The following is a 12480-nucleotide window of genomic DNA, read 5'->3' as shown; positions in this document are numbered from 1 at the left end:
TGCTTTGCCTGGGCCGACCGATCAACCCAGGGGGCCTGTTGGGCCTCCCCCGGATGGAGGTTCCATTGTTGGATCGTCCCTGGTCCTGCCTGGGGAAGCGGAGAGTCACCTGTAGGTGAGTGTGCCCCGGCTCTTGCGTCTGGGGCGCGTTAGTGGTGGGCCATGCCCGGGTGACGTTCTAGCTTACCAGGCGGCGTCCCGTCGATCAGAGCGCGTCCCATCGTTTCCAGCGCGTCACCTCAGATTCCTGTCGGCATTGATTTCGCATTTGTATTGAATAGGGGAAGGCAGAGATCTTTTCAGCCGAACCTTTCGCCTTTCCTCAGCTGCTGAGCCCCTTCTTTAAATAGGGGAGGAAGAGTTTTCGTCCCACCTCCTTGCCAACCTCTGAGTTGCCACCCCTTTTCCTCGTTCCTTTCCACCGAATGCCTTGGTTCCTAAGTAAGAGAGGGTGATGCTAGGGGGAGAGAAAACTCACGGATCCGCTCGTGAATCTAGAGCGTGACATCGAGCCGGAGGTCATCCAACGCCGTTGTCAGGGTTGCGATTGACGACGATGGCGTAGTCCCTGGATGCCCCGGCGGAGGCGTCACTGTCGGGGTTGCGGCTGACGACGATGTCGTAGTCCCTAGACGCCCCGGCAGAGGCGCTGCATTTGCCTGCATGGAGCTCGACACTACAGGTGACGGCGCCTTCAAGGACCCCGCGAAGTGGTAGGACGCCGCCGATGGAGAGCGTGGTGCGGCGGCCGTAGTAGACACACTGGCCCATGTACATGCCCGGACGTTGCCGATGGAGAGCTCGGCGCGGCGGCCGCAGTAGACGAACTGGCCCATGTACATGCCCCGGGCGTTGCCGATGGAGAGCATGGCACGGCGACCGTAGCAGTACTTGTAGTAAAGCTAGGCAGAGACTGTAATTGAATAAATTTGTGGGGGAGCCCCCGAGTAAATAGTCCTCTGAATTTACAAGTATATTAGTCCTTTTTGTAATGAAATCACTTTGTAAGTGGCAAATTTGTGCAAAGAATGAACAAATTTTCATCTTTTGTTACGGCAAATGGCCTTTCCTCTTTCTGTAAAAAAGGTTTTCGTGCCCTCTGACCCTTCCCATGGTTTAAGTCATAAGAAACTAGGAGTGCAGGTGAATTAATTCTGATCGCGCTGGTGAGCAAAGAGGTCATAGCCTCTGGGGCGTGGATCTCCCGTAGTCCTATCAGTTATATTCAGAATTTGTTCCCGAAATCTTAGTCCTTAGGACTTTTTTACGAGAAGAACGGAAAACTTAGAGAATGTTTGCAAATACAACACAGGAAGTTTTTGCAAGCGTACTTGTATTATTCATGTCAGACCCGAATGAGGTCTGACCCCTCGCAATTTGCAGGGGTCGGATGTCACTAAGGATCGAGGTTTCGTAATGACAAAAACTGATAAGGAAGAAACATGCGTTTATTTAAGGGAAAAACGACGTAGCTGCTCAATGTTCCAGGCGTTGGTGAAGACCTCACCGTTGATGGTTTTCAACCTGTAGGCACCCGAGCGAAGTACTTCCACGACGACGTAGGGCCCTTCCCAGGGCGGGGAGAGTTTGTGGCGGCCCTTGTTGCTCTGGACAAGGCGGAGGACGAGGTCCCCGACGTTGAAGGCTTGACCCCGCACCCATCGGCTGTGGTACCGTCGCAACGCCTGCTGGTACTTAGCTGAACGGAGGAGGGCGATGTCGCGGGCTTCATCTAGCTGGTCCATGGCGTCTTGGTGAGATGCCTCGGCCCCCTGTTCGTCGTATGCTCTGATTCTTGGTGCTCCATAGTCAAGGTCCGTTGGGAGAACGGCCTCGGAACCGTAGACCATGAAGAAGGGTGTGTAGCCAGTGGCTCGGCTAGGAGTTGTCCTCAGGCTCCAGAGTACGGCCGGAAGCTCAGCGAGCCAGCGCGCGCTGAACTTGTTCAACCGGTTGAAAATTCTCGGCTTAAGGCCTTGCCGGAGCATGCCATTTGCGCGCTCGACCTGCCTATTCGTCCGGGGGTGCGCGACGGCTGCCCAATCGATCCGGATGTGTTGTTCATCACAGAATCGAATGAATTTCCTGTCGGTGAACTACATGCTGTTGTCTGTGATGATGGAGTTCGGTACTCCAAAGCGATGGATGATGTCGAGGAAGAATAGCACAGCTTGCTCGGATTTGATCGTGGATATTGGTCGAGCTTCAATTCATTTTGTAAACTTGTCTACGGTGACAAGCAGGTGGGTGAAGCCCCCGGGCACCTTTTTGAGTGGCCCAACCAGGTCGAGCCCCTAGACCACGAAGGGCCATGTGATGGGGATCATCTGGAGTGCTTGGGCCGGGAGGTGAGTTTGCTGAGCGTAGTACTGACACCCTTCGCAGGTGCGTACAATTTGCTCGGCATCAGCTACTGCGGTGGGCCAGTAGAAGCCTTGTCAGAATGCATTCCCAACCAAGGTCCTTGGTGCGGCATGATGACCACAGACTCCACCGTGGATATCGCTTAGCAGAAGTTTTCCCTGTTCGCTAGGGACACAGAGTTGCAGGATCCCAATATGATTTTGTTTGTAGAGTTTGCCCTCTACAAGAATGAAGGACTTGGCGTGGTGCGCAAGCCGTCGGGCTTCTGTCTTGTTCGCTGGTATTATGTCGTGGAGGAGGTAGTCAAGGTAAAGCGTTCTCCAGTCGTCGGGAGGGTCGGACTCCGCTGTTGGGTCCTCTTCAAGCTCCATAACCTCGGGGTCGGGCGAAGCAGTTGGCGGATCGGCCCCTGGGGTTGGACTAGATGGGCCATCGTCGGCTTGTTTCGACCCACGTAGCATACCAAGGGTTTGTGTTGATCGCTGGAAAAGATGCCTGTCGGGACTGGCTCTCGGCTGGACGCTGCTTTTGCGAGCGTGTCGGCTGCTTTGTTGAGGCACCTTGGGATGTGATTGAGTTCTAGGCCATCGAATTTGTCCTCCAGCCATCGAACTTCTTGGTAGTATGCCTCTATCTTGGCGTCGTGGCAGCATGACTCCTTCATGACCTGGTTGACGACCAACTGGGAGTCACCCCTGACGTCGAGGCGTCAGATGCCCAGCTCGATGGCGATTCATAGGCCGTTGATGAGCGCTTCGTATTCTGCAGTATTGTTTGATGAGGGGAAATGGAGCCCAACCTTGTACCTCATGCAGACCCCAAGGGGTGATACAAAAACTAGTCCTGCTCCGGCGCCCTTCTTCATCAGCGATCCATCGAAGTATATTGTCCAGTACTCTTGATCGACGACTGCTGGTGGCATCTGGACCTCGGTCCACTCCGCGATGAAGTCAGCCAGTACCTGAGATTTGATCGTTGTTCGGGGGGCATAAGAAATGCCCTAATCCATCAGCTCGAGTGCCCACTTTGCGGTTCTTCTCGTAGCGTCCTGGCTACGGATGACCTCGCCGAGGGGGAACGATGTCACTACTGTCATAGGGTGTGACTCGAAGTAGTGGCGTAGCTTCCTCTTGGTGATGAGGATGGTGTATAGGAGTTTCTAGATTTGGGAGTAGCGGGTTTTGGAGTCGGATAATACCTCACTGATGAAATATACAGGGCGCTGCACCCTGAAGGCGTGCCCCTCTTCTTCTCGCTCTACTACTAAGGCGGCGCTAACCACTTGCGTGGTGGCCGCGATATATAGGAGGAGGGATTCTCCGTTTCTTGGAGGGACCAGAACCAGGGGTTTAGTTAGAAATTGCTTAACCATGTCAAGCGCTTCTTGAGCCTCGGTTGTCCACTCAAAGCGGTCGGATTTCTTCAGGAGTCGATAAAGGGGGAGTCCTCGTTCGCCGAGGCGTGAAATGAATCGGCTGAGGGTGGCAAGGCACCCTATGATCCTCTGAACCCCCTTTATGTTTTGGATCGGGCCCATCTTTGTGATGGCTGATATCTTCTCTGGGTTGTCTTCGATGCCACGTTCGGAGACAATAAAGCCGAGCAGCATGCCCCTCGGGACCCCGAAAACACAATTTTTGGGATTGAGTTTGATGCCATTTGCCTGGAGTTTCGCAAAGGTTTGTTCAAGGTCGGTGACAAGGTGGTCAGCTCGCTTGGACTTGACTACGATGTCGTCGACATAGGCCTCAATGGTCCGCCCAATGAGGTCTCCGAAGCAATTGAGCATACAGCGCTGGTAAGTTGCCCCAGCGTTCTTCAGACTGAACGGCATTGCAATGTAGCAGAACGATCCGAAGGCGGTGATAAAAGATGTCGCGAGCTGGTCAGACTCTTTCATCGTGATTTGGTGGTAGGCGGAGTATGCGTCAATTAAGCAGAGGGTTTCGCACCCTGAGGTGGAATCAACTATTTGGTCTATTCATGGCAAAGGAAACGGATCCTTTGGACATGCCTTGTTGAGGCCTGTGTAATCGACATACATTCTCCATTTCCCGCTCTTTTTTTGTACAAGAATAGGATTTGCTAACCACTCTAGGTGGTATACTTCCTTAATGAATCCTGCGGCCAACAGTTTGGCTATCTCCTCGCCGATGGCCCTGCGTTTCTCCTCGTCAAAGCGGCGCAGGCATTGCTTCATCGGCTTGGAGCCCGGGTGAATTTTTAAGGTATGCTTGGCGACCTCCCTCGGGATGCCTGGCATATCCGAGGGTTTCCACGCAAAGATGTCTTTGTTATCGCGGAGGAAGTCGACGAGCACGCTTTCCTATTTGGAGGAGAGCATAGTACCAATGCGTACCCTTTTAGTCTCGGAGCTGCTGGGGTCCACGAGGACCTCCTTGGAGCCCTCTGCTGATTCGAACGACCCAGTTGATTTCTTAGCGTTGGGCGTTTTTTCGGCAACCTCGTCCTTGAGGGTGGCCAGTTCCTTGGAGGCGATGACTACGGATGCGTGACCGCAGCATTCGACTTCGCACTCGTAAGCGCGCTGGAAGGAGGTGCCGATGGTGATGACCCCGCGGGGGCCCGGCATCTTCAGCTTAAGGTATGTATAGCTGGGGACGGCCATGAACTTCGCGTAGCATGGTCGTCCCAGGATGGCGTGGAAAGTCCCCGGAAACCCCACTACGTCAAAGATGAGGGTCTCAGTCCGGTAATTGGACCGATCCCCGAAAGTGACGGGCAGATCGATCTGCCCTAGTGGCACGGCTTGCCTACCAGGCATGACGCCATGGAAAGGCGCTCGGATGGGATGGAGGTTCGTTCGGTCGACGCCCATCTCGTCGAGCGTCTTGGCGTACATGATGTTGAGGCCGCTGCCTCCGTCCATCAGTACTTTCGTGAGCCACTTTGGACCGACGATTGGATCGACGACAAGCGGGTACCTTCCCGGGTGTGGGACAACATCCGGATGGTCGGTCCGGTCGAAGGTTATGGCAGATTTCGACCACCGGAGGAAGGCAGGCGTAGCCGGTCCGGCTGTATAGACCTCACGGAGCGCGACCTTCTAGCGGCGCTTGGAGTCGTAGGCCATTGATCCTCCGAAGATCATGAGGGCGCCAGTCGGCGTTGGGAAGGCGTCATCCTTCTCTTCTGCGTCATCTGTGGCGGGAACAGGGTCCTTCCCCTGCTCCCCTTTGTTAAGGCCCCCGGACAAGTATTTGCGCATGAGGCCACAATCCTTGTATAGATGCTTGGCCGGGAAGGCGTGGTTTGGGCATGGCCCCTCGAGCATTTTCTCGAAGTGGTTCGGAGTGCCCTCCGTGGGCTTCCGGCCACCTTTGCGGTCGGCAGCGGCTACGAGCGAGTTGTCGCGCCATTGCTTCTTATTTTTCCTTTTGGCGGGACAGTTGAAAGCGCCCTCGCCGGCGTCCTCGTCTCGCCTTGTCTTTCCGTCGGAGCGGTCGAAGATGGCTCCGACCGCCTCCTCTCCAGAGGCGTGACTGGTGGCGATGTCCAGGAGTTCCTTGGTAGTCTGCGGGCCCCTACGTCCTAGCTTGTGGACCAAGGATTCGCAAGTTGTCCCGGATAGGAAGGCTCCTATTACGTCGGCGTCGGCGACGTTAGGGAGCTCGTTGCACTGCCGAGAGAAGCACCGAATGTACCCGTGGAGGGTTTCATTGGCCTTCTAGCGACAGTTCTTGAGGTCCTATGGGTTTCCGAGGTGTTTGTACGTGCCCTGGAAGTTGCCCATGAAGATCTCCGTCAGATCCGCCTAACTTTGAATGGCGTTGGACGGTAGGTGCTCCAGCCATGCTTGTGCCGAATCGGCCAAGAACAACGGGAGATTGCGAATAATGAAATCGTCATCACTCGCACCACCGGCCTGACATGCAAGCCGATAGTCTTCGAGCCAAAGCCTGGGATTTGTTTCGCCAGAATATTTAGGGATGTTGGTAGGCGGTCGATACCTTAGGGGGAACGCAGCGTTGAGGATATGTCGGCCAAAGGCCTGAGGGCCTGGTAGGCCAGGGCTCGGGCTTCAGTCCTCGCTGCTGTCGTAGCGTCCACCGCGCTGGGGATGGTAGCCGCGGTGGGCCGCCTCTCCTGCGTCGCCGTGGACGCGCCTGCGGGTGTCGATGGTGCTGCGCACATCGCGGTCGTGGCCGAGACGTTGATGCACCAGGATGGCGGAGGGTGGCCTGCCGCCTGGTGGTGTTTGGTGAACGGATGTGTCCTTAGTGGGGCGCACCGAGGGCATTCGCTGGCTGGCGTTGGGCTCGCGTCGTCGGGACAATGAACTTTCTGCTTGCTGCGCCGCCGCACGCTCGAGCAACGTGCGGATTTCTCGGCAGGTGCGGCGATCCTCGGATGTCGCGGCCTCCAGTAGGCCATGTAGCAAGGCGGTTGCTGCGGCGATGTTTTGGCTCGCCCGAGCGAAGTGAGGAAGGGTCCCATCGTCGGTGAGGATCCTTTGGTGTACGGTGCGGGCCGTGGCGCCCCCCCCCGTCTTTGCAGCGTTCAATCTCGCGATTGATGTCCGCGTACTCCCGGACGAGCCCTTGCCCGACCTCATCGATCTTTAGCTGACGGGCCCTCAGCTACTCCATCCTTAGGCGAGATGGGGCTGCCGTCTCTTCCCCGGATCTGCCATTAGGGTTGTTTGTCGGGGTGACCTCTTCCCCGGAGACACTTTCGACGTGCCCCTCGGGGGTCTGCGCCATGAAGCATTCCCGGGAAGGGTGGTGGCTTCCCCTACTAGAGTCCGAGCTGGAGAACGATCCTGGCTCCTCGTTGAGGAGCCCGTAGAGAGTCTCCGTATCATGATCAATCGTCCCCACGAACTCGCTGTCCGTGGGCGGCTGAACCATACGTAGTGCCAGAAGGTGGCCAGCGGTCGCCGCAGCGTTGCGGAGACCGAACAGAAAAGCTGTCGGGGCGCTTCGTACGGGGCCTTTCAGAAACAGGGCGACGTTGCGCGAGGCCTCCCTGGATAACTGGGGTCCAAGGGAGTTGTCCGGTGGGCCCTCAAGCCTCAGACGACTGAGGTTGATGGAAGAGAGAGACTGGGCGGCCGTGTGGGTCAGCGCCAGTTCTCCTCCTAGTGTGACGATGAAATCTAGGTCGCCGAAACGCACATGTGCGCCCGGGGCCCAGCTGATTGCGTGGGTGGCCATCCGAGGCCTGATTTGGAACGCGCAAGCTCCCCTACCTGGCGCGCCAACTGTCGGTGTTTCATACAAGCACCGGCAAGTAAATCTATAGTAATGCGCATTAGGCTCGGATGGTGCGCTAAAGGACACAAGATTTATACTGGTTTGGGCTGAATATCCCTACGTCCAGTTTATTGCTGCTCGTGTTATTAGCACCGTGAATGGTTCATAGTAGGGGATACAAACGATCGAGAGAGGGATAGGTCCCAAGTCTCTGATGGAAGGGTCGAAAGGAGGCCAAGAGCTTGGTAGCAGCTTGACTGTGTGTGTGTGTCTCGTCTTGTTCGGTCTCCCTTTGTTGGAGGAAGCGCATCCTCTTTTATAGATGAAGGGGACGGCTTTACAAGGGTGAGGACTTAGGATGCGTACTCCACCTAGCCTTGTGGCTCACGTCTACCTAGCTCGGTTACCCATTCTGATGGGTGTGAAAGGATGATAAGCGCCTATAATACTGTCGATGCCCCTGTAGAATGTCAGGATGTTTGCAAAATACTGCCCTGCGCAGGGTATGGGCTGCAGTACAGTGGTTTTGACTTATGAACCTTGCCCAGCCTTGCTCCGCATGCCTTCTGGCTGCTATGAGTCTCTGTAGGAGGGACGCGGGGTCGGGGTCCGGAGTAGCGCTGTGGGCAAGGTCCTTTGATTTGGTGGACCCGAGGGGTCGGGAAGCGGGCGCCGCTCCCTTGGGTCCATAACGTGGTGACAGCATGTCCGTCCTTCGTGGAGATCACAAATCCTTTTCTGGAGTGTAGTGGTTGTCGTATATCTTCGTAGGGTTCCGTGTCCCAGAGCTGAAGGCGGCGCCTACAACTCTACAGGGCGAGGAGCACGCGCCTGCAATACCTTTTGGGCTCTGCGGCGTCCGGAAGGGTCTAAAGCACCTGTCCAGTCGTTCCCTGGCAGTACCTTTCCTGCCGGGGTGCAGGGTATGGTCCTTGAAGCCGTGGTTGACCCGAACGTCTTGTCTTGCTCTGTACCCATCATCATGAGGGAACGAAGGAGAAGTTATCAGGTAAGATGAAACCAGTCTTTGGACATCGAATGGGGCGAGGTTCGTCCTCGGTTGTCGGGCGAGACAGAGTCCTGTCCTTATCCCTTGGGCGTGACCGAGCCCACCCCCGGGGGTCGGGCGAGGCAGAGTCTATCCCTCAACCCTCGGGCGAGGCGGAGCTGTCCCGAAGGCGTCGGGTGAGGCGGAGACTAGCCTTCAGCCCTCGGGCGAGGCGGAGCTGTCCCGAAGGCGTCGGGCGGAACCGAGGCCAGCCCTTAACCCTCGGACGAGGCGAGGCTGGGCCAAAGACGTTGGGTGAGGTGGAGACTAGCCCTTAGCCCTCGGGCGAGGCGGGGCTGACCCAAAGGTGTCGGGCGAGACGGGACCAAACTTCCGTCATTTGGGCAAGGAACGTAGCGGCGTCCTTGTCCGTCCAGAAGTTTTTAACGTTCGATGGTTATTGGTTCTACCTCCTAGGATACCCCAGTAGTATTAGGTCCCCGACAGATTCTCGGGCACATTTGCTACACAGGCAATTTGCATGGTTCACTGAGTGGGTCTAAAGTCTGCAAAAAGCCTGTGAATATTGCGTGTTTAGTTCCAACCCTAAATTCTTAAAAAATGCTACAGTACCCATCACATCGAATCTTGCGATACGTGCATGGAGCATTAAATGTAGATGAAAAAAACTAATTGCACAGTTTGGTTAGAAATTACGAGACGAACATTTTGAGTCTAATTAGTCCATGATTAAACATTAATTGTAAAATAAAAACGAAAGTGCTACGGTAGGCCAAAGTTCAAATTCGCCGAGGCCTGACCGCGTCCTCGGCGTCAGTCCTCACAACGACGTCGGCTTCCTGACGCTGCTCCTGACGGACGAACACGTCGGCGGGCTGCAGTTCCAGAGCGACGGGACCTGGTACCGTGTCCCGCCCGTGCGTGGCCGGGCCTTGCTGGTCAACGTCGGCGTCTCGTTGGAGGTAGCCAGCCATCTCTGAACCTCTGCGATTTTTGCACTGGCACTTTGCAGTGGTATATGTGCGAACAGATTCTGATGAGTTCTTGGTCGTCGTCGGACACTTGTGACCGGTGCAGATAATGTCGAACGGGATCTTCAAGGGCCCGGTGCACAGGGTGGTGACGAACTCTGAGAAGGAGAGGATGTCTCTCGCCATGTTCTACGCTACGGAGTTTGATATAATGGACGTGTCATTTTTCTGAATACGTATTAGGATCAGGCTCCGTACCGTCGCTGGACACACGAAACGTATGGGTTCTAATTGTATGAGTTCGGGTCACATAAAGGACAAGAAAGAGCATGGGGGTATTATAAGAAGTAAAAAACAGACAGAAGAATCACTTCTCTCTTAAATATTAGGAATAACTATAGATGATATATGATGCCCGTGCCAAATAAATATATGAACTAAGAAGAGTATGTCCTAAAACTTTTTTTTGGATTATCGTCCAGGTTTATAAACTCTTAGACTGGACATAGACTCTTCAGTATTTTAAATGGAAAAAGTCTACATCACCCCCACCTTTCATACTTGGTCTACATCACCCCCAACTATGAAACCGTCTGTTTTACCCCCTGAACTTTCTAAAACCGTCTATTTTACCCCCTGGGCGGTTTTCAGCGACGGTTTTGCTACAGTAACAGCGGGTGGAGTCCAATAAAATTAGATTTTCCAATTAATCTAAGGCTACAGTAAAAATTTTGTACTAAAGCATATCGTATTATATATTCACTGTTTAGATCTACTCATGTGGAGTCCAATAAAATTTGATTTTTCATTTTATGATTTTTCTATGATTTACTATGATTTTTCAAAAATTCACCGAAAATAAATAAAAAAAGGAAATTCAAAACCACCGACACTGTAGCAACACGCTGTTACTGTAGCAAAACCGCCGCTGAAAACCGCCCAGGGGGGTAAAATAGACGGTTTTAGAAAGTTCATGGGGTAAAACAAACGGTTTCATAGTTGGCGGGTGATGTAGACCAAGTATGAAAGGTGGGGGTGATGTAGACTTTTTTCTATTTTAAATTTAAGGGCTTGTTTGGAATTCCATACCAAATCACTCCAACACACATGGATTGAGGTGAATACATGAGCATCCAAAGAACCTAAAATGGTTTAATGACACTGATCCTCACTTTGAGAGTGTAAGGATCTATGTGTCAATATGGAAAAGAAAGACTACTGCATTGGTGGGAGTGGGACTAAAAAAAGAAAAAAACTTGTAAACCCCATTTACTACCAGTGTTAATCTACTTCACTCTCCATCTAGAACAGTAAGTATTTTACCCCTCAAAATATTAAAAATTGTCTAAATAACACCTTGGGGTGGTTTGAATGTGGCTTTGCTAATGTGGCATATTATGTGGAGAATGCACCGAAGATTTATTAACTTTTGAGGGATGTCATTTAGGTCCATTATATCAACTCTAAAATTGCATTTCTAGGTCTGTAAATTCTTCAAGCACTGTACATCCACACCCCTTCGTTTTGGCCCTTAGATCTGGCGTGACATGTATAATCAGTAGTTAGTGTTGAGGAGTGTCGGTGACCAATACTAGGGTACCCGAAGAGGAGGAGCTAATAATCATCAACATTGATACGTCCGAACAGTCAAGAGCGCGACTACAGCTCCAACCGACCCCCAGGTGCGCAAGCTCCGCTTCGCCCGACCTCAATAGGCTGGTTCCGCCTCGCCCGGCCTCTGGGGAGGACTCCAGCTCGCCCGACCCCGAGGCCACGGGCTCCGCCTCGCCCGACCCTTGGGTCTGCGCTCCGGCTCGTCCGGCCTCTGGGGGAGGACTCTGCCTCACCCGACCCCGAGGCCACGGGCTCCGCCTTGCCCGACCTCTGGGGGGGACTCCGTCTCGTCCGCCCCCGAGACCACGGGCTCCGCCTCGCCCAACCCTTGGGTCTACACTTTGCCTCGCCCGGCCTCTGGGGGGGGACTCCGCCTCGCCCGACCCCGAGGCCGCAGGCTCCACCTCACTCGACAGAGACTCATACCACCGCCAACCACTCTAGGTCCTAGCTAATGGGCTTGGGTCAAAGCTCTAACACCAGGGAGGTGACCGGCACACCCCGATGTAACCCGTGGCCATGACGGGCCACACCTGAGGATTCACATCAGGAACAGCGTCGGGCATACCGGCACTGTTCTGCCTAACCCTCCTTCGAGCACTGACAGGCACGTCAGTTTACCACGGCGTCCGCCGGGATGGAGTGGAACGCCACGATCGGGAGACGACGCCTGCGCATAGCGCCATTGACGGATAGGGCCACGACGTGGAGCTATCTCTGTTGACGTCTACAGGGTCGGCGGGACCCGCGTGAAGGAAAAGAAGAGCTTGGCGATCCTGGAGGACTTCTTCTCCTTCTCGTTCTCCCCTTTTTCCTCGACTGTAACCCGTGCTTTCCCTTGGCCTATAAAAGGGAAAGCAGGGCGTCCCATGGAGAGGATCGGACTTGACTCGACTCGACTCTCGACTCAACTCGACTCAATCACATCGAACACATCACACCGATTCGGACTGGAACCCCGAACCGATTAGAGCACACAGCCGAGAGCTCAGCCAAGAAGCGACCGAGCTCTCGGCACCCATTCGTTCCTCTCACCAGAGACTTGGGACATGTCCCTCTCTCGACCGTTTGTAACCCCTACTACAAACTTTCAGTGCTAGTAACACGAGCAGCAGCAATGAACTGGACATAGGGACATTCTGCCTGAACCAGTATAAACCTCGTGTCCTCTTAGCACACCATCCGAGCCAGACGCGCAATATTAGAAATTTACTTGTTAGTGGTAACTCGAAACACCGACAAGGAGGGATGTATAAAATGCAATTAGACCCTTCTTCTCACCCTATCCCCTCTCTTCCATGCCTCT

The 12480-nt window shown here is 54.2% G+C and overlaps 1 pseudogene; it reads left to right on the top strand.

Annotated features, from left to right (window-relative positions):
- The window catches only part of LOC136523571 (2-oxoglutarate-dependent dioxygenase 11-like), a 30683-nt pseudogene extending 20891 nt beyond the window's left edge, over window positions 1-9792 (top strand).
- The last annotated feature ends 2688 nt before the right edge of the window (window positions 9793-12480 follow it).

The sequence above is a fragment of the Miscanthus floridulus genome, chromosome 18, assembly GCF_019320115.1.
Source record: "Miscanthus floridulus cultivar M001 chromosome 18, ASM1932011v1, whole genome shotgun sequence".
Classification (NCBI taxonomy): domain Eukaryota; kingdom Viridiplantae; phylum Streptophyta; class Magnoliopsida; order Poales; family Poaceae; genus Miscanthus; species Miscanthus floridulus.
The sequence above is the reverse complement of the archived record's forward strand: the minus strand, read 5'-3'. Positions and strand labels throughout refer to the sequence as shown.